The sequence below is a fragment of the Nannospalax galili genome, unplaced genomic scaffold (assembly GCF_000622305.1).
Source record: "Nannospalax galili isolate Female #2095 unplaced genomic scaffold, S.galili_v1.0 scaffold315, whole genome shotgun sequence".
NCBI lineage: Eukaryota > Metazoa > Chordata > Mammalia > Rodentia > Spalacidae > Nannospalax > Nannospalax galili.
In genome coordinates, this window is record NW_008336851.1 from 1477737 (window position 1) to 1495291 (window position 17555).

General features: G+C 40.2%; 1 protein-coding gene across 5 annotated transcripts in view; it reads left to right on the forward strand.

Moving 5' to 3' along the window:
• The window catches only part of Map3k13 (mitogen-activated protein kinase kinase kinase 13), a 177926-nt gene that overhangs the window by 33723 nt on the left and 126648 nt on the right, over positions 1–17555 (forward strand). Inside the window, exon 1 of one of the 5 annotated variants that reach the window (XM_029562657.1) lies at positions 8371–8401. The exons of the other annotated variants lie outside the window; for them this stretch is intronic. The gene's annotated coding sequence lies outside the window, so the exon portion shown is untranslated. Of the gene's footprint in view, positions 1–8370; positions 8402–17555 lie in introns of those variants that run through there. 5 annotated transcript variants of the gene reach the window in all.

Below are 17555 nucleotides of genomic sequence, written 5' to 3' on the forward strand. Positions count from 1 at the left end.
ACCTGTAATAGAGCTGGGTGTGGTGGCACATGCCTTTAACCCAGCCCTTGGGAGGCAGAGGTAGGCAGCTCTCTGTGAGTTTGAGGCCGGCTTGGTCTACATAGCAAGTTCCAGGCAAGCTGGGTTTACAGGAAGACCCTATATCAAAAAGACAAAAACAAACAAACAAATAAACCTGTGCTAGGACTAAGGATATAACTCAATTGGCTGAGTTCTTGCCTAGCAGATGTGAGGTCCTGGGATCCATCCCTCTCACTGCATTAAACTCAGTGGTGAGCACACCTGTAATTCCAGCATTTAGGGGTATCAGGAGTCCAAGGTGATCCTGAGCTCCATACCGAGTTCAAGGCTAGCCTGGACTACATGAGGACCCTGCCTCAAGAAATAATAGCAGAGCCCCTGTAAGTTCTGTAAAAACTCACGTTGTAAAATGTTACTCATTTTTTCTGTCCTGGAAACATTTGAAAGAATAGTAGAGTACCGAGCTGGAAGCCAGAGAACACTTACTGTAAGTGAGAAAAGAAATGCCAAGGGCAAAACCAGAGGTGTGGCTAGAGGGGCAAATGTTTTGTCAGTATTCCAAATCGTCCTGTGTTGCTTCTGACTCTGTTGATTTTCACTGGTGCCAAGGCTAGTTCATAATCAGCTTACACTGGAAAGAACAGGTTTCTTTATAACCACTTCACAATACTTCTGAAATAACTTCTCTATGAAAATAATGTTTTAGAAATTATTAAAAAAACAATAAAGGCTTTATAACACCTAGATTTTTAGGTAGTTACGCTAAAGTAACAGGAATCAAATTAGACTCAAACTCTCACTTCAGTATGCTATATTTAGTGTTTGAAAGACTTGAAAATGGGCCTGTCATTGGTAGGTGGGAAGCTCTGTCTTCTTAGCATAATTAACCCTGTAACTATATGGTGTGAAATGTACTTAAATTTGGTGTTTTTAAAGTGGCTTAAGGGAAGAAAAAGCTTTTGTTTTGTATAAAACTTATTGATTCATTTGTGATCTTAACAACCAAGTCCAAGGTACAGAGACATATAGCACTTGGCATGCATTCCAGTATATCATGTGAAAGTAGTTTCTGTTTGAAAGTTCCAGTAGATACTCCCAATCTGACAGGGGAATTCCAGCAAGGCCATTCAACCATTAAAACTTTAAAGGAAAAAACAAGTGGGAAAAGCTGCCTCTGTGTAAACATTAACCATCTGATTTTGAGTGGTTGTTTTTATTTTATGTTTTGATACAAAAAGGGGGGCTGAAACTGGATTTCTTTAATATTTTGAATAAAAATAATAAACTTAACAAACTTGGAAGTTTATACCTTTGTGATTTATTATCTCTTCTAGTGCTTAGAAAAATGGCTTCCCACTGTCTAGTCCACAAAATACAGGAGACAAGAGTACAGCAGAATTTATGTATGTATATACATATGTATGTGCGTGTGTGTATGTATGTATGTATGTATGTATGTATGTGTGTTAGTTTGTCTGTCTTTCTGTCGCCATGGCTGCATGTGGAGGTCAGAAGAAAACTTTCTGGAGTTGGTTTTCTCCTTCCACCATGTGGTCCTGGAGATTAAATTCAGGTTGTCAGTTTGGAAGCAAGCACCCTTTACCCACTGAGCCATCTCCAGTCCTCAATAAACAGGAATTCTTAAAAGGTTTCCAGTATTATTTTCTTGGTGGTTTTATCAGTTGAAATATAACCAGTTCTTTTTTTATTTATTATTTTGTGTATGAGTGTTATGCCTGCATTTGTGTAGGCGCACCTGTGTTGTGCAATGACCTTGGAAATCAGAAGAGGGTATCAGACCGCCTGGATCTGGAGTTACGGATGGTTGTTAGTTGCTGTGTGGATGCTGGGAATTGAACCCAAGTCCTCTGACAGAGCAGCCAGTGCACTTGACCACTGAGCCATTGCTCCAGCTCATTCTTAAAGAATTATAAACCTGCCTTTAAATGACATTAGTAAACAAATAGGCCTTTGACTAAGCAAACATTGTTGGATGTATGTAAATACACAATGAATGTAAACTGTTTAGAAAATAGCAAGAACAGTTATTCATCCCCAGGCTGGCAATTTATTCATTCCTGAATCTTTAAATCTATAGCTAATGTTAAATATATATTGCATTAAATGATTATCTTAGAATATAGCAGTAGGTGAGATGACTGATAGAAATCTGGGATGCTCCTGGTCTTACTTATTGTAAATATTGCTACTAATATAGATAGATTTGTATGTGTGCCCCACACATATGCAGTGACTTCTTTTTCCATGTTTCATAACATTTTTCATGCCATATCACACGTAGAAAGTAACAGATAATATTTGTACAATGCACCAAGTTAAAGACGTGAAACTGTTCCAGGCTTGGGAGCGTCCACAATAGGGAGCTGAATGCTATCTGGAGAACTGAACATCATATCTGGGTCTATTTACTTCATACCAAGGCATCTCAGCATATCAGATGGGAAACAGCTAGAATGTGTTTGGGAGTTGGATTGCTGGTTATAGGTTCATACTTCTACTATGTAATACCAAATTACATAGTCATTAGTCATTCTGCTTAACTGAATCCAAAGTGCCTGCAGCAATGTTTTTCTCTGAATATATTCTTAAATATAAAAAGGGAATGATTAAGAATTCTACCATTTTCTTGATTTTGGAGGTCAAGTTGAAAATTGATTAATTTATTAATCCCTACAGTATTATGATAGATTGTTTTCTCCAAGCATCTAATGTCAAAATTTCTTGAAAAAGTGGAGAGCTGTAGGCAGATTTCACATGTCTGTACAGTTGTTATTAATTGTGAACTGCATGCAGCCTGTCTTAGAAAAGCTTTAGTTTGGTCTTCTGGGTTGGTGTTCTGGTTAGGATTCTCTGTTGCTGTGATAAAACACTGACCAAAACCAACAAGTTACAGGTCACAGTCCTTCTCTGAGCAAAGTCAGGGCAGAAACTCCAAGCGGGAACCTGGAGGCAGGACAAAAAACAGCCAGCACAGTTGGTAGTGCATTCATTTTTGGTTTCTTAGCCTCAAAAGGTAGTTTCACATGATGTGTACAGAATGGAATTGTAGAACCGAGACCCTCTTCATTCACCCGCTACCCCCCAATCCCTCCAGACCCCCACTAATTGCTCTTTTAGCTTCTGTAAAATGCTTGGCTGCTGCTTTAGACATGCCTAGACATAACCTATAAAAGGCTCCACTCTCCCTTACTCTGGGCTCTCAGCATGGATCTGTTGAGTTGGTGAGGTCTGAGAGCCCGAATAAACCATAAACCTTTGCTTTTGCATTTTGGTGTGTTGGGTCCTCGGTGGTCTTTTTGGGGTCCAGTGGATGGGGTACAACAGAATAATGAAAGTTTTTTGTTTTATAAGTAACTGTTAGTTTAGAAACCCAAATATGGGGCTGAAGAGATGGCTCAGCGGTAAAGATCACTGGCTGCTCTTGCGAAAGGATCCGGGTTTGGCTCCCAGCATTTACATAGCAACTGACAACCATACATAACTCCAGTTCCACGGGGGTCCTCTTCCAACCTCAGAGGGCACTTGCATGCATGGGCACACTTACATACATGCAGGCAATACACTCATACATGTAAAATAAAAATAATAAATAAATTTTTTTTAAATTTCCTTCTTGATTTTTCTCCTCGGAATGTGAAGTTTTATTGCAGTTTGCCAGGTACAGTACAAGTCCAACCGTAGTTCACAGTTATTTTTAAATTTAGGGATCCTGAGTAGTGCTAGCAGGCTGCCCCTGTGAATGCCTCTCATATTTGCCCCTAACTATCCCCGTATGAACGGAGAAAGTAAGCATGTTGCCTTCAGAATAGGAAAATCACCTCCTGTAAAGACAGTCAATGCTCGAATCACAAGATTTGCCTTAAAACCTTATGTAAAGTTTGCATTCTTCACTCTGTTTAGATGCATTTTCTCTCAAAAGAAGCCGTCGTTACGTAAAGATCTGCACAGTGCCTTCAAACAATCCAGTTTGGGAAGTATGGCAGTAAACACAGCCCCATTTCCCAAAGGCCTTAAATCAGAAGTGCTTTCTTGTAAGAAAGGGATGGTGTCTGTACTCCGGGCTCCATTTCCACAACTTCCTTCCGCACCGGCGATCTCTCCCTCTTCTTTTTAACCACCTGTCTTGAGGTCTTTATGTACCTTATTTCTTGGATGGTGCATTTACTGACCCTCCCTTAGGTCTTTGCTTTTCTCGTCTTGGTGTGTCACGCCGTCCTGCTTCTTTTCCAGGCCCTTTGCCCTATCTTCCCTGCGTTCTTGCTCCCACCCCTGTTCCTGAACTGTGTTTCTGTCCCTTGGCTCAGTGTTGGCCTCTCCTGCCTCCATTTGCTCCCTATCTTGGTCTGCCCCTCATCTGCACTCTTACTTCTATTTTCAGATGCCTTTTGGACAATCTAGCTAAGACATTTGGGGGTACTCATACCCAGGGTTTATAAACACATTCTCATGTCCCTAGTCTTGGCATAGTGGGACCAACAAAATGGTTGTTGAACTAGTGAGTTAAATGAATCTCTTTTTTAAAATTTTATTATTTAATTATTTATTTATTTTGTGTGTGTGTGTGTGTGAGAGAGAGAGAGAGAGAGAGAGAGAGAGAGAGTTCACACTGTGCACTGAGCCACAGTGCATGAATGGAAATTAGAGAACAGCTTGCCGGGGTTGGATTCTCCTACCATGTGGGATCCAGATATCAAATTCGGGTCATCAGGCTTGACAGCAAATGCCCTTACCTGCTGAACCATCTTGCCAGCCTAAAATTAACCTCATTCTCCTTCTTCCTCTGATTTTTAACTTTGTCTCTAATATCTCTGTTTGATCTCTCTCTAATATTGCAAATAGTCTGATGGCTTTCTTCTGAAATATGTCTTCATCAGAACAGGCCCTCTCATGAATGACCTTTATCAGAACATCGGCTCTCATGCCTTCAAGGCGGGATTGCTCCTACAGGTTACCATCTTGCCTGCTTTGTTCTAAGAAACACCCCTCCCACATCTTCCCTGGTGATGTTTAAAATGTCTGTTTAAAGGTGGGCAAGGCAGTTCCAGCCTGTAATCCAAACACTTGGGAGACCAAGGCCAGAGGCATGCCCCTAGTTCAAGGCCAGCCTGAGCTGCATAGTGACCCTATCTCAAACCAGACCAAAGAAAAGAAAACAACTTTTTATTATTTAAATAAACTTTTTTATTTTTGATTAATTTTCAGATTTATAGAAAAGTTGCAAAGACAGTATGAAAAGTCCCTATACAACTTCCACCCAATTTCTCCTCATTTTAACTTCCCCTCTGGTCGTGACTCATTTGTCAAAATTTAAAAATTAACATGATTTTAACTGAAATCTAGACTTAATTTAGTTTTCACAAGTTTTTCAAATACTGCATTTTCTATTTTAGAATCTAATCTAAGGTTCCATATTGCATTTAGCATACTTCCAAATAGATAATACCACCTTTAGTAAAACTTTCAAAAGGGCAAAAGAACATATGTGTGTTTTCTACCCTGGATTCCCAGCTGTCCTGGAGCCTGCCTGCTGTTTGTTTGTTAAATAACTTTCCTCAGAGGTGTGTACAGACCCTGCCTCAAACGTGTACCATGTGCATGAACTTGCACACACATAATTGCATTAGAAATATAGTTCTTTGATTTTTTTTTTTTTTTGGTCTTTTTGAGACAGGGTCTCCCTGTAGCCCCAGCTGTCCTGGAACTTACTATGTAGACCAGGCTGGCCTTGAACTCACAGAGATCCACCTGCCTCTGCCTCCCGAGTGCTGGGATTAAAGGTGTGCACCACCACGCCCGGCCCTTTGATGTATTTTTTAAATTAATGTCATTTGATTATTCTTGATCAGTAACTCAAAGTTGTTTTCATTTTTATTCCATTATCTCATTAGCTATCTGTACTACAATTGAATTTACCAGTTCCCTCCTGACTAATGTCCTTTACTTTTGCACATAATGCCACAGTGAATATCCAGGTGCATAAGTGTACACTTACATGGGTAAATACATTTTTCATTATTGCTGGATAGAAGGGTATATATGATCATCATTTGTCCATTTGCTTGTCAGAGAGAGTCTACCAGCTTATCTGCCATTATTTTCTCATACCCTCACTAAACATTATGTCTTATCCAACATTTTGAATGTTGCTAAATTAAAGTTCAAATACATATTAAAATGATTTCATTCTTTTTTCATTTCTTCTATGTTGAATTAGGTTGAGCATCTTCATATATTTGAAATCCATTGCTATGTCTTCTCTCCAGTGCAGATAGACCAGAGTTCACACTGGAGAAACTTGTGTGTTTGATCCCAGAAAAGGAAAGAAAAAAATTAAAAAGAGAGTAGAGTCAGGTGTCTGTTTGAGATACAGTTTATGTGGCAAAGACTCAAGGGTCTATTAAGTTGAGTATAATGGATTAAAATGTAAAGCAGTAAATGTGTACCTCCACACGAAGGAACTTGCTAGCTCCACAAGTTTTTTCTTTATCAGACCTCTTAGCATATTCTGTTCAGCTCTGAGTATTAGCCTTTAAAAGAAGCATTTTGCAGCTGGGCGTGGTAGCGCATGCCTTTAATCCCAGCACTCGGGACGCAGAGGCAGGTGGATCTCTGTGAGTTCAAGGTCAACCTGGTCTACTTAGTGAGTTCCAGGACAGCTGGGGCTACAGGGAGACCCTGTCTCAAAAAGACCCCCCCCAAAAAAAGCATTTTGAAATTAAAGTAAATATGTTATTTTTCTATTGCCACCCTATAAAAATTATCACGAACTTGTAGTTTATAAGATTGTGGGGACTAGAGAGATGGCTCAGTAATTAAGAGCACTGGCTGTTCTTGCAGAGGACCTGGGTTCTATTCCCAGCACCCATACAGCAACTAACAACTGTCTGTAACTCCAGTTCCACGGGAATCCAACACCCTATTCCGACCTCCACAGGCATTATGCCACAGGGGTGCACTTACACACATGCAGGCAATATACTCAGACATATAAAATAAAAATTGAAGAAAAAAGATTAAAAATTAGGGGGCTAAAGAGATGACTTAGTAGTTGAGTGCATGCTGTTCTTGCAGAGAATTCTAGTTTGGTTCCCTCTATCTGCATCAGTGGCTCACAAGCACCTGTAACTCCAGCTCCAGGTAGTACTACACTTACATGTACATGTACACACAACATATACACACACATGTAATTCTTCCATGGACACTGTACTTACATGCACACACACACAATTCCTTTATGGATACTGCACTTACATATACCTGTACATGCACATACACACATATAATTCTTCCACAGGCACTGCCCTTACATGTACACACCCCCACACACATACATACACACATGCACATACCCTCACACATACACACCTAATTCTTCCTCTGGTACTGCACTTACATGCACACACAAACACACATAACTTTAAATCAAGGTTATAAATGAGGTTAAGGGTCAATATTTTCACAGGTTTAGGGACATGCATGATATTAATATTCTGCCTTCCGCAGTGCTGATTACAGAGGATCACCAGGTAAGCAAGGAAGTCAGATTCTATACAAAGAAACAGACTAAGAAAAGATGAAGGTGATTCCCAAATGTATTACCTGGGAGACAATAAGATAATGTTCTCAGTGCATAACAGAAAGACCATAACAAACAGCTGCTGCTTCAGAAGTTCATGGTACAAATTATACAAATGCAGTAGCTCAGAAAGGAAGCGGCCCTATAAGAAGTAGAAGCAGTGTGACATTTTATCCTGCAAAGCACAGAACTTGGGATCCAAATACTCATTTTCATAAGAATAAGTGGTTTGGATGTCAGAAAGCACTACCAAATTTACGAAGAATTCTGCATTATTTCACTAAAGAGGTGGGGAGATTAGAGATGAGGGACACTAAGCAAAGAAGCAAGTCTCAAGCCTCTTTCTGTTATAATTGCCCAAATATATAGATATTGGGGGGGCAGGGGAGGAGAAACTGTTAGTGAAATAAAAAGCAAGATAGTAGAAGCTCAGAGGACTCTACTTCTTCCAGCCCTTAACATATGGGAAAGAAATCTCCAAAGCTCGGCCATCAGAGATTGAGATTTTTCAAAGCACGTTCCCTGTAATCCTCCGTACGTTTGTCTCTTTAAGCACATTAAACTTGCCCTCTGAGAAGTTTCTGATAAGCAGTTATACAGCAGGAGGTAAATGAACAAACCTTCCTACCTTGCTCATTGCCTGGTAGTTCCCAAGGCCACTGTCAATATGTGTCGGTGTGAACCTGATCCAGAAACAACCAGGCAGGGGCAAAGTTTAGTCTGTGAGGGAATAATCGGCTGCTGGTAGTTTCGTCCTGTCTGTCCAGACTTCAGCATGGTGTAAGTAGTCTTTTGTTTTTAAATTATTACAACATTTTAATATAGAAGAATTATAAGAATAATCTCCCGAAGAGTAAATCAATTCCTGCTTGGCTTTAAATCATGTATACTAGACCTACTTAAAAGAAAATGTCTTTTCGTTTAATGAAAAGAGAATTCTGAAAAGTCTGGAGGAATATTCTGCTGAAACAGATCCCATTTGTATAAAATGATTTTTAATGTCTTAGGTTGTATGAGAGTGTTTATAATTAGAAAAAAAATAAATTTATATCTGGTATCCAGAGAGCGATTGTTTCTAACAGTACTTACACTTCACCCGGAATTCTTTATGGTTGCTTTACCTTTAGTTTTAGGCTTATGTTGCAAATTGGTGTTAGCAGATAGTCCTCTGGGAATTAAGGTAGAGATTTTTATATTCAAAGAAATGAAATAGATGAGAAAGTCATACTTAAAATGTAACAAAATGTTGGGATTCAGAGCAGCAGGATTTATGTTTTCAGAGAAGATCTCTGTGAAATAGATAGAAGTAACAGGTAGCCTAGGAATTGAATACAACTTGAGAGAGAGCTGGGGTTTTGTTTGCTTGTAAGATTTTGATACCTGTACTGATTTGCCAGGTGGTATTCTTAGTGCTATAGTATGTAAAATGTTTCACATATCAAATTAAACTTGTGGTGTTTCTGCTGTTCTGGTTCTAATTTGAGATTAAGAGTCTAGGAACTGCACACTGTTACTTAAACATAATTGACTATTGAGCATGGCTACAAGAATATGAAGGTTGCATTTGGTGTTGCAGATTGGTGTTTTCTGTTTTCCTTTTACAACAATGTATTGTATTTTATTTTAATTTTTAATTTTTTAATATTTTATTTGTTACTTTATTTTTATGTGTATGAGTGTATTGCCTGCATGTATGTGAGTGCACCCATGTCGTGCAATGCTGCGGAGGTCAGAAGAGGGCCCGGGTCTTCTGCAAGAGCAGTCAGTGCTCTTAACTGCTGAGCCGTGTCTCCAGCCCCACAATGTATTTCTAAAAAGCAGTACATGACAATTTTACGGTGTTAAATATGGACAAATTTGACACAGTTAATGCATAATTTGGCATAGTTAATTCATATCCTGGCTGTTATCCAATAACCCTTCCAGTCGCTTGGTGAGTGTTAAGGAGATTGTTTATATAGTTCACTGGGCTTCTGTCTATCTTCATATCATCTCACACCTTAGGGACAGTTCATTTCCAAGCCTGCTTCTTATTCCTGTGTGCTGAGAGGGAACTCAGACAGTGGTAGTGGATTCCGGTTTTCTCTTAATAGGATGGAAGCTCGGGACACACTGTTGTGTGCAAGCTCTAGGACCATAATGAAGCGAAAATTTTTACTCACTCTTTACGTTGTTGATCTCAATAATTTCAGGTTTCTGAGCTGATTAATTTCCTTAAGGCAAGAACCTTTTCTGAGCCAAGTTATTTGTTTAATTCATAAAACAAGACTTGGGAGGGGGTAGGGGTGTCTTTGAAAAGAAGGCAGAGTAACAGATGACATAGTTACCAGGGAAGCAGCTTTCCTGATTGATTTGAAATAGTTCAGTATTTTAATCACCTGGAAAGCCAGATGTATACTGTCAGAATCTTAACCAAACTACTTTGAGAGTCTTTAAAAACAACCAAGCTCCTTTGGGAATTTAAAGAAGGCTCTGATGGGGGCTGGAGAGATGGTGCAGGGGTTAAGAACACTTGCTGGTCTTCCAGAGAACCCAGGTTCGAATCTCAGCATCGACATGGTGGCTCTGCTGCCCTCTTCTGGACTTTGAGGGACACACACACACACACACACACACACACACACACACACCAGTAAACATACTGGCCATTAAAGCATTTGTACAAATACTATTAATAAGTTGCTTTTAAAAAGTCTCTGATAGCCACCTGTAACATCCAAAGCATTGCTGTCCCCTCAAAGGCCACACGATCAGCTTCCGTGCCTGTGCTGGCACTGCCGTCTTTCTCCCAGCTATACACGTATTTTTGCTGTTTCTTGGACACGTCAAGCTGTTGCTGTGTTAGGGCGTCCACTGCTTGGAAAGCTCTTCTCACCACGTTGTCTCTTCCCTCAGGTCTTTCTGTTATCTACTCAAAGCATCCTTCTCAGGAAGGCCTTCCAGACCACACTGCAGAATACTTCCTCTGCTTCCTCTGCCCCACTCCTCTTTCCTTTTCTTTGCTTTGCTATTTTTTTAAGCTATCCAACTTTATTTTATAAATATAAAAAAGTGTGTGCATGTTGTGTATTTACGTGTACACATGTATGTATTTGTTATTTCTCTGTAGAATATAAGTTTTAAGAGGGCAAAACATTATTATATTGAGTACTATATTGCCAGTGCCCAAATAGTGTCTGCTTCTTAGATAGTAGACAACTGGTAAGTAGATGTCTAAATAATTAATATCAACTGATGCCATTAAATTTTATTCTGAACATAGGAATTTTTTGAATAAGTGACAGAGTCATATGGTTCCAAGACCAAGACCAAAACATAAAAAAGTACACCTGAAAAACTTTTCTCCTTCCAGCCAGTCCTTATCCAATTCAGCTCCCATTTAGGGCTCCTAAATCATTGCTATCATTCTTTCACATGCTGTTTCATACTTCTGCAGTGGATATGCAAGGAAATGTAAAAATACAAATAGATTCTTATTCATCTTTACATACATTCACAAACCATTCTGAATTTTGTATATATTGTTGAATACTGCTTCCTAATAGCACTTAGAGAAAAATCTTCATTTTTAAATAGCTGCATATTATTGCACTGTATGTATAGATTGTATATAACCAATTATATAGAAGTGGGTATTTGGTGTTTTTAGTGTCTTCCTGTTATAACACTGCTAAATTTCGTGTGCCTCAATGCATTGTCAGAAGATGTCATATTGCCTAATTGTCTTCTGGGGGACCATACCGAATTGTAGTCCCCCAGCAAATTATAAGGACATTGTTTCCAGTATCCCTGCTGACTTTATTATCCAGACTTTCGAAGCTTTGCCAATCTGATAGGTTAAAAAAATGGTTTTAGTATGATTTTTGTTATTTAGAATTATTAATACATTTTTAAAGTTTTAAAAATAATTTTTACTTGTAACAAACTGAACATGAGCTTTATACTCTTTTTAAAATAAAAAAATATATTTATTTTATTTATTTTTTATGTGTATGAGTGTTTTGCCAGCATATATGTAAGTGCACCCTCGGATGCCCTGTAACTTGAGTTCTGGATAATTGTTAGCTGCCGTGTGGGTGCTGGGAACTGAACCCAGGTCCTCTGGAAGAGCAGTCAGTGCTCTTAACTGCTGAGCCACCTCTCCAGCCCCCATGTTAACCATTTGAAATATATAGTTTAGAATTAGTAAGTGTATCTACATTGTTGCGCAACAAATCTCTAGAACCTTCTTTTCCATCTTTTTTTTAAAAGATTCACTGATTGTTTGATCAATTGTTTGGGTTGTGTACATGTGCAGTAGCACACATGTGGAAGTCAGAGGACAACTTGCATGAGTTGGTTTTGTCTTTCCACCTTGTGGGTCCTGGGATCAAACTCAGGTTGTCAGGCTTGGCAGCAAGCACTCTTCCCCACTGAGCCAGACAAAGAGCTGAAAAGCACCTTCACCCCTCTTACACTCCAAGCACAAAAATAAATAGATGAGTCTTAAATCTAAACGTAGAACCAGAAAGCTATGAAAAATCAAAAAAGCATGAAAATGTTTTTGCAATCTTGAGGCAAAGATTTCTGGAGCAGGACACTGAAAGAAGTGAAATGAAATGAGCTTGTACATTCATGGCAAGACTCCTCAGGGCCTTTAATACATTAATGTTTCTAAAAAGCGTCCGCATACCATTTCCCAAAGTGACCACAGAATCCTTTCCACCAGTCTGGAGCACTGAACCAAACTGCAGGAGTGAATAAGAATAGACCGAGAATGCGTTGCTTTGGTTCTTCTCTCAAAACATACTGTTTTTCAGAGCTCTGTGACGTTAGTTTTTCCCATTTGATGTAACTGGATTCATTTCTTCCATTAACGGACAGAAACCTGCCAAAACAACTGTGATTACCCCCTGTATCCACTGGTCAGCCCCTAACTGTTATCATTACTGATAGGCATGTTGGCCAGTGTCATTTTAGACTGGGATTCACCATAGTAAGAGAAGAAAGAGGAGCTGGAGGTGCTCTGCAGGAGCAGCCAGTGCTCTTAACTGCTGAGCATCTCTGCAGCCTCACATTGGCACATTCGTATTACATAACAAGTAGGAGAGAATTAGAAAACGAAGAGAACACCAGAGGCAAACTCGCCTTAACCTCAGGCCTCAAACTCATCTGTTCAGGAATTAAAATGTTATGTGATGCCAGAAGGAATGTAAAAAGAAAGAAGTTTGAGGAAGTGTCTTTATAATAGTTCTGGGTTATATTTTTGGTTGTTGTCATTTATTTTTTCTTTTAAAAAAGTATTCCTTGACAATTTCATACTTGGTATTTAATGCATTCTGATTACTTTTACCCCACCCTCTCTTCTCTTCCCCCTTCATCAACCCCTCCTCCCTACAAATCTTCTCTCACATTCATGTCTTTTTTTTTTGTTTTGGGACCCACTGAGTTTAACCAGGCCCATCCAGCTGCCTGAGCCGTGGACTGTAGAGCTGTCCATTGGAGCATGGTGGGGTCACATGTGGGCACACAACTAAAGACAATGAATGACTACCCTCACCAGTATCCATCAAGAGTCAATAGTTTCTGAGAGTGGGATAGGACCCCATGAGCCCCTCCCGCACCCATGAGTGACTGTTGACAGACCCAGCCTTGTACAAGCCCAAAGCAGACAGCCACGGCTGCTATGAGTCATGATTTCAATGGCTGTGTTATGCCCAAAAGATAAGTTTTGCAGCCCTTTTCCCTGTCATCTGGGTCACACGTTCTTTCCTCCTCTTTGGTGATGTTTCCACGGTGGCCTAGAACTTACTCTGTAGCTCAGACTGACCCAAAACTTGCAGTGGTCTATGTGTCTCATAGTCCTGAGAGCTGGGAGCCCTTGGTATGAGATATGAGCCACCATGCTTGGTTCTCTGAACTGTATTTTCAATATTGAACTACTAAAACTAGGCATTGTGGCACATGCTTGGAATCCTAGCACTCATGAGGCTGAGGTGGGAAGATTGGGAGCTTGAGGCCAGCTTGGGCTATTTAGCAAGACCCTGTTTCAAAAAATAAATTAATAAGTTAGACATGGTGGTGCATGCCTTTAATCCTAGCACTTTGGAGGCAGAGGCAGGTGAATCTCTGTGAGACAAGCCCAGCCTGGTCTACATAGTTCCAGGGTAGCTGGGATTACAGGGAGACCCTGTCTCAAAAGAAAGAAACCCAAAATTTAATTAATTAATTAATTAATTAATTAATAAAATTGAGTCACTGTAGTAGATATCATCCTCTCCTGAATGTGAAAAGTTGATAGCCATATATGGAAATATCATATGAATAAAGCTTGCTAGAGACTGTACATGGCTAGAAGTTAAGAGGCTTTAATTTTAAGTCTATCACTGATATGCTTTTCTATAATAAACTATTTTTAAGGAAAAAGCCCTCCCCTTACTGCAAAAAGTGTGTATGTGTATGTGCATATGTGTGCGTCTATCATCTATCTATCTATCTGAAAAAGTGTCTGGGACAGAATCTGAGATATATATCTGATTCCGTCCCAGACATTTTCTTACATGATGTCCAATTAAGTCATCTGTCACAGCTTCTTCAGTTTGGAGAATGGGATAATAAAATCTCACTCTGCGTTCCTCACGGAACAACCAATGAACTATAACCAGATAATACACTACTTTGATTATACTGCTTAAAGGTGATCTCAAATGCTGTGTTGTGACATGTGTATCAGTGGTTTCCATAGCAAAATGATGTGATCAGCCCTGGTAAAATTAATTTCAAAACACACTTGTAATACAAACTTAACAGAAGCAATTTACACAAGATATTTAGCAGGCATCAAAGACAATTAGGGAACACCTGGAAAGCATAGGCCAGCCTGTTTCCTACTCATTGCACACAACACAAAGTAAACATAGCCTTTACAATACTTTATAACACATCTCATCAAAGAAAAGTAGGCAGGAAAAACACTTAGGTCGAGGCAGGATGGCTACACAGATGACATTTTAGAACTTGAAAACCAATTTTTGGCTGGCATTAAGAAAAAATTTAGGCTGGCATGGTGGCTCACACCTTTAATCCCAACACTTGGGAGGCAGAGGCAGGTGAATCTCTGTGAGTTCGAGGACAACTTGGTCTACATAGCCAGTTCCAGGCCAGCTGGGGCTACAGGGAAACCCTGTCTCAAAAAGACCAAAAAAAAAGGAAAGAAAGAAAAAAGAAAAAAAAATCCAACCAGTTAGAAGGACAAGTGCCACAGAGAGTATCCAAGAGTTTCCAGGAGTTAACAGAAAGGTGCTTTCATAGCTCTACTACTTAGTAACTTGGACTTGGGAGCCAAGAGAAATTTGAGATCACTGCTTAAAAGGTGATCTCAAATGCTGTGTTGTGACGTGTGTATCAGTGGTTTCCATAGCAAAATGATGTGATCAGTCCTGGTAAAATCAGTCCCTCTCTTCTTTCTTCTCTCTTCTCTCTTGTTCTCTCTTTCTTAAGCACAAATAATGGAACCCCACCTCGAAGCTGTCTTCCCAATGTCTTTCCAGCTTTTAGCATTTAATGGTATGGTGGGAGTAATGGGAACCCAGTGGATGCCAAGTGTCCAGGAAACTTTTCTCACTCAGGTTCCCTAAAATAACAAGGGAATAATAACTAGATATCAAACTGTATTAGTTACTTTTCTGTTGCTGTGATAAAACACCATGACCAATGCAACTTATAAAAGGAAGCGTTTATTTGGGCTTCTGGTTCTAGAGGGATTAGAGTCCATCATGGCCAAGGAGGCATGGCAGGAGGCAGACAGAGCAGGAAACTGAGCTCACATCTTCAATCACTCACAGGAAGCAGAGAGAGCAAAACTGGAAGTGGGGCAAGGCTGTGAGCTCTCAAAGCCTGCTCCAGTGGAATGCTTCCTCCAGCAAGGCTGCACCTCCCAAAGGTTCCATAACCTCCGCCAACAGCACCACCAACTGACCAAGAGTTGGCTCAAATATTTGAGCCTATGGGGGACACTTCTCATTCCAATCACCCACTATAGCTACACAGTAACTGTCACCGCAGCAGAATACCTAAAATAATCAACTTAGTGAAAAGGTCTGTTTTTGCTCCTGGTTTCAGGGTTTTAGTCCACATTCATGTGGCCCTGTCACTCTGGGCCTCTGATGGCACTGTATATCACAGCAGAAGCACATAGTGTAGGAGGCTTGTTCACCTCATGGAATTAGGAAGCCAAAGTGAGCAAGCAGGAGTTGGAGTTTCAATGTCACCTTCAATGGCATGCCAGCAATTCTACCAGCTTCCAGCTCCAAAAAGGCTCTACTTCCACTCAACAATGCTAAGCTGTACAGACCTTTGGGGGACATTAGATCTAAATTATGGAAGTAGAATTGTGAGGTTCCTGGTAGATGTGAATTGGGGAACTACTACTCAAACCACTGCAACACACAATAGTGTCCCCCAAACTAATATTCAGTAGTAGCTTAGAATATGTCTTTGTTTGGAAACAGGCTTTGTAGATATCATTAGTTAATATGAAGTCCTACTCAGTAGGGTATACTGGAATCCAGTGGTAAGATAATTACCATCGTAGGAAAGGACATACAGTCATGCACTCAGAGATAGTCACGTGAAGACAGTATAGAGACCAGAGCTAAGCAGCAGTAATTCAGGAACATCAGGGTTTTCTAAATATTACCAGGGGCCAGGATGGGGCATGGGTAGGCTTCCTGCTTGAGCCCTTCAGGAACACGAACCTGTTAACACCTTGATTTTGGACTTCTGTTCTTTAGAACTGTGAAAGGAAAAAAAAAAATCTGTTCCTTTAAGTGAATTTGTTACACCATTCCTAGGAAACAAATGCAGTGTTTAGCCACTTCCTGCTCCTGTGGTTAGCCGAACAAGTAGTGTTTTGAAGATAGAAATTCTTGACTGAAGTTATAGCTCAGTTGGTAAAGTACTTGCTTTGCAAGTACAAGAACCAGAGTTTGATCCCAAAGCCCCTGCAACAAAAGTTGGATGTGGTGGGCAGACACTTATAATCCCCATATTGGTGAGGCAGAGACAGGCAGATGCCTGGTGTTCACTGACTGGCCAAGTCTAGCCTCCTCTGTGAGTTCCAGGCCAGTGAGAGACCCTGTCTCAAGCAAAAGCTGGACTGCAGAAGAGCATCTGAGGCTGTTCTCTGGCCTCCGTAGACTTATGTGCGCACATGCACCCACACCCATAAACACACAGACACCAAAAGATACAAATTCTTTTATTCTTTTTCCTTTTTCTTTTTTTTTCTTTTTTTTTTCGAGGGGGTCTTTTTGAGACAGGATCTCCCTGTAGACCCAGCTGGCCTGGAGCTCACTTTGTGGACCAGGCTCTCATGCCTCTGCCTCCCAAGTGCTGGGACTAAAGGCCTATACCACCATACCCGACTTTTTTGGTCTTTTTGAGGCAGGGTCTCCCTGTAGTTCCAGCCTGGAACTTGCTTTATAGACCGGGCTGGCCTTGAACTCACAAGAGATTCCCCTGGGATTAAAGGCGTGTGCCACCAAGCCCAGCTTCTTTTATTCATTCTTTAACAAGGCAAAGACTAAAACCTCTCCCTTCCAATATGTACTTGATCTAATGGCTTGCTTCTTAAAGAACAAAAATGAAGAAGTAAGGGTGTTCAGCTTTGGAGACCAGTCAGAGTTTGGCAAACCATCCAAGTTAACTACTTTATAGTTAACTTTTATTGGAACATAGCATATTTGTTTGTTTCTGTAGCATATGTGACTTTTTATTCTGTAGAAATTGAATAGAGTCGTTGCAGTGTACTATATGGCATGATAGCCCTTTAAGAAAACGTCTGTCAAGCCCTGAGCTAGGTCAAGAAACGCACACACACACACACACACACACACACACACACACACACACACACACACACACACACACACACCCAAAACCCTCACAGCTTTTT